This window comes from Alosa pseudoharengus, unplaced genomic scaffold (assembly GCF_046254945.1).
Source record: "Alosa pseudoharengus isolate Yale_2024_CS ecotype anadromous, Long Island Sound unplaced genomic scaffold, YU_APseudo_1.1 YU_APseudo_1.1_scf_20, whole genome shotgun sequence".
Classification (NCBI taxonomy): domain Eukaryota; kingdom Metazoa; phylum Chordata; class Actinopteri; order Clupeiformes; family Clupeidae; genus Alosa; species Alosa pseudoharengus.
The window spans coordinates 10,575,504-10,583,554 of NW_027468664.1; the positions used below are offsets into that span (position 1 = coordinate 10,575,504).

Below are 8,051 nucleotides of genomic sequence, written 5' to 3' on the forward strand. Positions count from 1 at the left end.
GTGAGTTCAAAAGCAAGGTGCCTCAGATGGTATCTGGCACGTGATAGATATTGGACAGTGTGTTCTGTCGCACACAGAGATAAAGTGGAGATGTATGGTGGGGATGTTTCTCATCCACGTGAACCAATGCCATGTGCAGGAAGAGCTGTCAAGCTTATCCACGATACATTGACTTAGCCACACACAAAGACACACACTGCAAACACACACATTTTAAATTCTCAGAGTGTCAAACTGATCACAAATGCTCATAAAAGACATCCCCTCCAGCTGTTGCTGTCTCATTCTCTCTCTCTCTCTCTCTCTCTCACACACACACACACTATCACATTCTCTCAACAGTCATCACCTCTGCTGTTCAAGGACATGCTGCAAGCAGAGAGAAAATGGCTCCAGGGAGAGGACACCTTGCCTTAAGAGGGCACGCAAGGGCTTGAGAGACAGACTTCATTACACGTCTACCTGATTATTACCATTTGGATTGCTTCCTGCGGGGACCCACGAACAGGCGATAAGTGCCCTACAAACGCCCAATAATAGCACCATTTTCAGCCAACCCTCCCCTCCGCTAAATGTTATTTTATGTCTTTTTAATTCTGTGCCGCTTGCGGACGTTTTTAAGGCTAATGAGCCGGCACTGGTCAAATGAATCACTGGGCTGCATGAGTCAGACACTCCTTATTTGGCTCAACGATGCGGTGAATAAAGCCCTCTGCCGTCAGCCCCCTATCTGGACACCTCCCTTCAGAGTGATCAAAAAGAACAACTCACCAACTGACCTCATAGAGAGAGTAAATGAGAGCGAGTTAGTGACTATACAACAACTACTACAACTACTAAAATCTGTTTCCTTGATGTTCAAAGGACAAAGGATTAAAATGGAAAAAAGTGTTCCACAACTGTTATGGACATGGACATGACTTGTAGATCCCAAACGAGAGCTTGAAAGACAAAGAGCGAGTGCAGTAACAGGTGTGGGCATGTGAGCGATCCCCGGACCTGGGACGGGCTCATCTGCCGCGGCACGAACGACTCGAACGGAGCGTGAACCCATATAAGCTGCCTGTGTCAAATCTACTCAAGCCTCTTTTCGGGAGTTAAGAAGCGGACTAAAGGATAAATCTCTCCACGGCTTTCCCAATCCAAAAGTAATTCCTTTCATAGTAGCTTAATTCTGGATATCACTGATTGTACATTCTTTAAGCATGTTAGTGAGGGAGGAATGCATGGTTCTCACACTTCTTGAAAGGCCTACAACTGGACTAAACTATGACATCATTCTCCATTGATTAAAAAACATGCTCAACTCGGACAATCAAAATGTTTTCATGTTTATGTTTTAGATACGATAACAATCTGTCTATTCATTAATAGCTCCTATAATTACTGCTGTAATGACCAATTTACACTCCCAGGCAAATGAGAAGTTTCTTGAAATCTTTTCAGTCAACTCAATTATGTAGTTTATACCATTTCATCCCCACAAACAGACTTGCTTGCAGAATGCTGCTTTGCATTGCTACTGGTAACCACAGCAGATGGCTGGTGCTCTCTGTGTGAGTAGAAGAGTCAACAACAGGCCGAACAGAGCATCCTCCAGAGAAGCCGTTTGATTTCCATGTTGAAAAGGACGACAAGCCAGCGAGGGGCAAAGAGAAACTCATTTGAGCCCAAATGGAACAAACACAAGAGAGCCATAGCCACCATGGCCACCAAGCTGCTTCAGAGTGAATCGCCATGGAGACGGCAGAGCAGGTGCCACCAGCTGCCCATCGGTCCCTACTCCAGTCGCTCGTGGCTGGCACAGATAAGGGCCAGTCTCTTGGCTCTCAGGCCAACACCCAAGAGATGGGGCTTCTGCGTTGGACGAAGACAACACTTGCTCTGCATCTCTCCTCATTCCAATGTGGTGTTATGAATGCAGAGTGATGCTGTTAGTTGTTACTGTGCTGGTAGAAAACCTAAGCTACTCCAGGTGGCGCAAGACTGTAGTTGGGTGTGAATGCTGTTACAGGCCCCTTTCGGAGATCTAGGCTAGTTTTTCTTTGTAAGTGGGGTTTCCATTCATACCCAAGGGTGACAAAATGGTACACAGTCACAAGAGTAAACCTCAACCTAACAGATTTGTGCTCTGCTACCATGAAGGCTGCACAGACCACGACGACAACTTTCCTGAGAAGAAAAAAGCTGGCAAATGATTCTAATGAGCAAGTGTCATTCGGAGTCTAATGAGTTTAACAGAGGATGAAACAGTCCTGAGTAAGCGTCGTGCCGCCAATGTGAAGGGATCAATTAGAGAATCTTTTTTTCCAAAGCGATAAATGATGAGGGCAATGGGGAATAGTTCGCTTTTAAATGCAAGAGCACGTCATCTGTGGAGGGGGAAGCTGCTGTGAAATCTAAGAACAGTAACTACAGGAAATGAAGACATTTGTACATGTACATCTTACAAAAGCAGATTCTTTTATCAGTTCATAGTCTTAAACAGCCTTTGGCAGGGCTGGGACACAGCAATCATACTGCCAAAATGGGCAGAGTGATAGCCCAAGGAACAAATTGCTTGTCTCTTGGAATTGGCACCATATGGTCAGATAATAAACTCTCAATTTAAGGGTAGTACATCCAGACAAATTGATGTGACAGGACTACTGACAAACAAAACAGGGGAGTAACTGCAACTTTTAAAAGCTTACTCCAAACATTGCAGGACTGATATAAAATATGGGATTGGAGAGTCTGGAACCTCTTTTTCCCCCCATCTGCTACCATGCAAACAGAGGTAGACGCAGCAGGTCTCGGGACCATTCTCATAACAAATTGTGATTCTGGGCATGACCAATGTGCCCTTTTCATTCAAATACTTTTGGAAAAGAGCATGGGCACCACAGGGTAAAGACAATTATGCACCGCTAATATACTGAAGCCATCTGCAATTATCCACCTTTGAATCCTCACAGCACCATTCTAATTCAGCAGGCTATTTGTGCCCTTTGGTGGATCATAAACACCTTAAGCAACAGTACAGGCTGAGTGGAAACATCATAAGTGAATGTTATATCACCTGTCACCTGTCAAAGGTCCACCAATAATGAATACCTACTGTAGTACTAGAGTACCAGAATAGTGGTTAATAGACTCTTTATGTTATACAATATTCTGAACATAAAGCATCAAAGGTCTTTGGGAACAGATGAACATTTTCACAAATTGTATGACTAAATGGCTATATGAATGAGTGATTCTTTTCTTTATTATGCAAAACATGCAGAGGGGAGAAAATGGAAGTCGTAAGGAAGGTTAGTCATTTTCTCTGCTTGATTGAAAACCCCTTCATCTGCTGCCAAATCCCAGATGCAAAATTCTTGTCAATTTGGTGACAGAGACATCTGGGACCAATCGGCTATAATGTAGTCATCCTACCTTTCCAAGAAATGCCGCGATGTGAGGGTTAAAACTGCACTGAAGATAAAATTATTGTGTTGACAAAGTAACAAGACATGGAAAAGCATTATTGAAACAACAACTACCAAAGCCTGTTAATATTGTACAACACAGAAGAAACTACATTAAATACACATAAAGAACCATAAACAAGCCTGCTTTCCACATCTGTTGAACAACTTATCCAAAGCTATGCTATGAAAGCACAGACTAATTCTACTAATTTTACTCAAGTCATAAGCAACACGCAAATGAGTGATCATTAGGCTTTAATGTTTGACAGCAAATGTAACTTTGTGGGAAAACTGCAGACATAACGGCTTGCAAGGAGGGAATGATATCCAATGAAGTTGATGGTGCTCAGGACTTTCTCATGCAGTAAGGATCTTTCTGCAGAAATAAAGCAAAAGGAACAGCTGCCAACATTCTACACTCATTCTACTGACAATAACGCTATGTAATGTTCTTGAAACGACACTCTGAGAGTGTTCGAGGGATGCAGTGGCAAGTCAGACGAGAAAACGTTCTCAGTGATTTAAGAATGAAGAAATTAAGACATTTAAAAGGCAACAGGATGGCTTTCAGATTATGAACTGAAATGTAAATTAATATCCTACTGAGTCATAGCAGGAAAACGGTCGATACATGGAGTGTATCGGACAGCAGTGGATTCGAACAGAAATACAGAAATAAGTCAATAATAATTTGAATTTAATTTAGTCAAAAGGGATTCACTGGTCAAACATACGCTATATGATTTCAAGGACAGGGTCCCTGAGAGCACTGCTTCTGAGGTTCACAGGCAAATCCCAACCATTTGAAAAAGAAGAGACAATGGCTATTGAGAAATTAATCAGCTTTTCCCAGATTAACTGCCCTTGCTGTTGAAGGGAAGGTAGTACAGACTGAGAAAGGGAGGCCTCCTGTCTACATAGAAGGACCTCTGTGGCTTTAGAGAGGAAGAGACGGCTTTATTGAGCACTTTGAAAACCAGGGAACATTTTCAATAGCAAAACCTAGCCTCCCCCATTCCATTACATACTTCACAACATCATTTGAGATACCTACCAAATCCCTTTGGCAGTGTAGGACGTTTAAATGTGTGTGTGTATATATTGTAAGTGTTGCACATCAATACTATGGTGCTTAAATAAAGATAGGCATGTGGTATGGAGTTAGGTTTAAAGGAGCCATGCCATACACCTTTCAATTATTCTATAACCTTCCCTGAGATGCTTTTCAAAGGTTTTTTTTGTCTTGGCTCATTTTTCTTACGATATTCTGGCATGCTCTGAAATCCCTCTAGGAAAGAAAAATCTGATTTTGCAGGTGAGCTTTTACTCTGATATAAAATTTGACATGCATAATTTGCTTCACTGTGATTGGCGTACATCTTTAGGCATCTTCTACATGCATTGCTAGATTGCTAACAGGGGAGGCAGCATAATAACAATATGCTTTTCTAATTTGCCCAATGCTCGATAACCATTTCTTTACTATGGCCATTACAGGAAGGGAAGGGAACAGTCAAATTTGAAAAGCCCGGTACGTCCCCTTGTCATATCGGCATATGATGAACAGGAGGAAAGAGTAGGAAATCATATGACAGTGAGTGACTGCAAAAAGCGTGTATGTCCACGTGCACTCTGGCAAAGTAACACTGTGGCCTGGTTATATTTCTGACACACAATAGCAAACAATATCAAAGCCTCTGCCTTCAAGGGACGTGGTGGGTCGACTTGCCAGCTGTCCTCGAGAAATCGGATATGATGAGCAACGAGAACGGGGACAAGCATGCAATCGGGGGAAAGGAAGCTCAACAGAGCTTAGCTAGTCATCTCTCGTCCATGAGCACACACACCCATGACTGCAGCATCGAGCCTCCCGTGCAACACCTGCGTGCTCACCATTATGATTAATGCAATGTCAACGCCTCACCTTGTCAAGTTCACTTTTAGGGCTGGAGTCTCTGCTTAATGTGATCGATACAACACTCGGATTAGTATCTTCGGCACATCATTAGAGGATCACCAATGCACCGAGGTGCACGGCCCATTATGTCCGAGATGGATGAGGGAGCCGGCGGGGTCAAGGAAGAGCTTGAGGCCCAGTTCCCGTTAAACACAGAGGCGTTTTTTAGTGCTGCCAGGGCTCACTGAGGCATCCGTTCATACAGTAGAATACAGCAGTTCACACATTTGTATTGACAGAAGGCAGGCTTGATAGCCACCTACAACAAGGTGGCTTCCTCGAGGTGCCACGGAGTGCGAATGGTCATCTGAAATATGGGAAGTCAACACACAGGTCAAGAGGGTCGATTTATCTCTCTTTTTCTTTTTGTTAGCTACAGTTCTATCTCTCTTTCTTTCGCTCTATCTTTCTTACTCAAGGTGTGTGCTGATGGAGTTGCTGGAGGCCTGCCAAGACATGGCAGAGGGCTCTCTCTATCTTTCTTTCTCTCTCTCTCTCATTTTTCCTGTTTCTGGAAAGTTACTATTTCCACCCGCGCAATCCACTGTTGCAATATTAAATCAGACTCTAGCCTCTACACTGCACCATCCTCACCCAGAGGTCTCTCATCGAGGTTTGTAGTTTACATAACCTAAACAAATGAATACTTTAATTAATTTAACAGATTGAATGATTATATCTGGCACTACAGACACAAATCTGGCTTCACGAGATACTGTAACATTATTTCCGTTAGTCAGAAAAAAAATGATTTAACTCTTTGGCATGGGAGCCTTTTTATGCATGGCCATCTGCTGCTATGGGACTGAGAGGTACACGCACCCACTCACATGCAAATGGAAATGCGAAACACACATAAATACCCATACACGCATGTCCACACACACACACACACACACACACACACACACACACACACACACACACACACACACACACACACACACACACACACATACACACACACACACACAAACACAGAATAAGAGTGAATCCCAAGGGAAGCTCCTAGCCCTGGCAAGACTTGTGTGTGAGGCAGCAGCAGTGATGTATGAAAAAGTGTATGTGTGAGGCAAAGAATATATGTGTTTGTGTGTGTGTGTGTGTGTGTGTGTGTGTGTGCATGTGTGTGTGTGTGTGTGTGTGTGTGTGTGTGTGTGTGTGCGTGTGAGCGACTGAGCAGATTTTGACAGCATGACAGAATGTCATTAGGTCTTTTGGACTCTCACTGCCCAACTCTCAGCCACTGCTCCGCTGACAGCTCTCCCCAGACCCCACAGCAGGATGACATCACGTAAGGTCTACTTAAGCCAACCTCCCTGGTCAATAAAAATAAACTCTGAGAACAAGGTCGCTTGGTTGTAACAGTCAGATATCCAGTTCTGGAGAGGTGCATCTGCAGCAAACTCTGGACAAGGACACAGAACTAGTGCAAGGCAATGCAGGCTTCAGATGATGAAGGCAATGACCTGCATAAATGTAATTACTGGTCGACACAGTGGCAACTGTACCTTTGGGCCTCCTTAACTTAACTTTGTCTGACCTGACCTGAACACACAATCTAGGATAGACATCGCCATGGTAAAAGAGTAATAAAAGAGGAACAGGGTCTTTGTGCCAGGAAGCTTCTTTAGTAGTTAAACTGCTGAGACACAGTTACACAGTGTCTGATCTGCTTGTAAAGTTTTGTGGGGGCAGAACTAAAAAACTAAATAAAGTGATACTGAGATGTTCACTGCACTTATCTCTACTACTTGCCATTAGAGGTACACACAACCATTTTGTTAGCACAAGAATTGCATTACAACGTAAAGGGATTCCTGTAAGTAACGATAGACATCTTACAGCCTGTGTTGAATAATAATATTAAGGCTTTAATGTCCACATGGGGAGGTCAACACACTGGGCACCAGCATCCAGGTTACAATTAGACAGGCGCCCCACATCAGGACTTTACCGTCTGAGTGCTGGCACATGGCTAGTCAGCTACATTTATGACCAGACTAATGAAGCCCCACGCAGACAAACACAATTATTATTGGGTGATTGGCGGCATGGAACAGGAGTGCTGGGCCAGGGCAGAGTGTTCCAGATCTGTCCACATCACTCTGGTTTGTTTACTGTGTGCGAAAGTGCAGAAAGTGCAAGGCTTGGGGCGCTTTGCTGCGGCCATTGTTATGAGTCACAAGCAAAAACTTTACTACATGCTAGTGTTGCCAAGGTAACAGGTGTCAGGTCATGTTCTATAACAGACTGTGTGTGTGTGTGTGTGTGTGTGTGTGTGTGTGTGTGTGCGTGTGTGTGTGTGTGTAAGAAAGAGAAACAAAGAGAAAATAGAGTTTGTCTGTAATGAACAAAAGGAAAAAATAAGAAAAAAGTGAAGGTGTATAAGGACAAGACAGCAACCAATGAGGTAGATAACAGGGATTCTGACAAAAAGGAAGACGAATTGTGCGTGTGTGTGAGTGTGTGTGTGTGTGTGAAAGTGTGTGTGTGAGAGAGCGAGGGAGAGAGAGAGAGAGTGAGAGAGAGAGAGAGTGTGCATCGATGTGCACCAAGCCTCATTGTCATTAGCGCTAAATGTCACTGACTCAAACGCCGTGGCCTTTTGGCGGCCGACACAGACGCCAGCGTTGTCA

The 8,051-nt window shown here is 43.6% G+C and overlaps 1 protein-coding gene across 9 annotated transcripts in view; it reads right to left on the reverse strand.

Annotated features, from left to right (window-relative positions):
• plekha5 (pleckstrin homology domain containing, family A member 5) overlaps positions 1-8,051 on the reverse strand; it is a 118,379-nt gene that overhangs the window by 49,276 nt on the left and 61,052 nt on the right. The gene's annotated exons all lie outside the window — the stretch shown is intronic.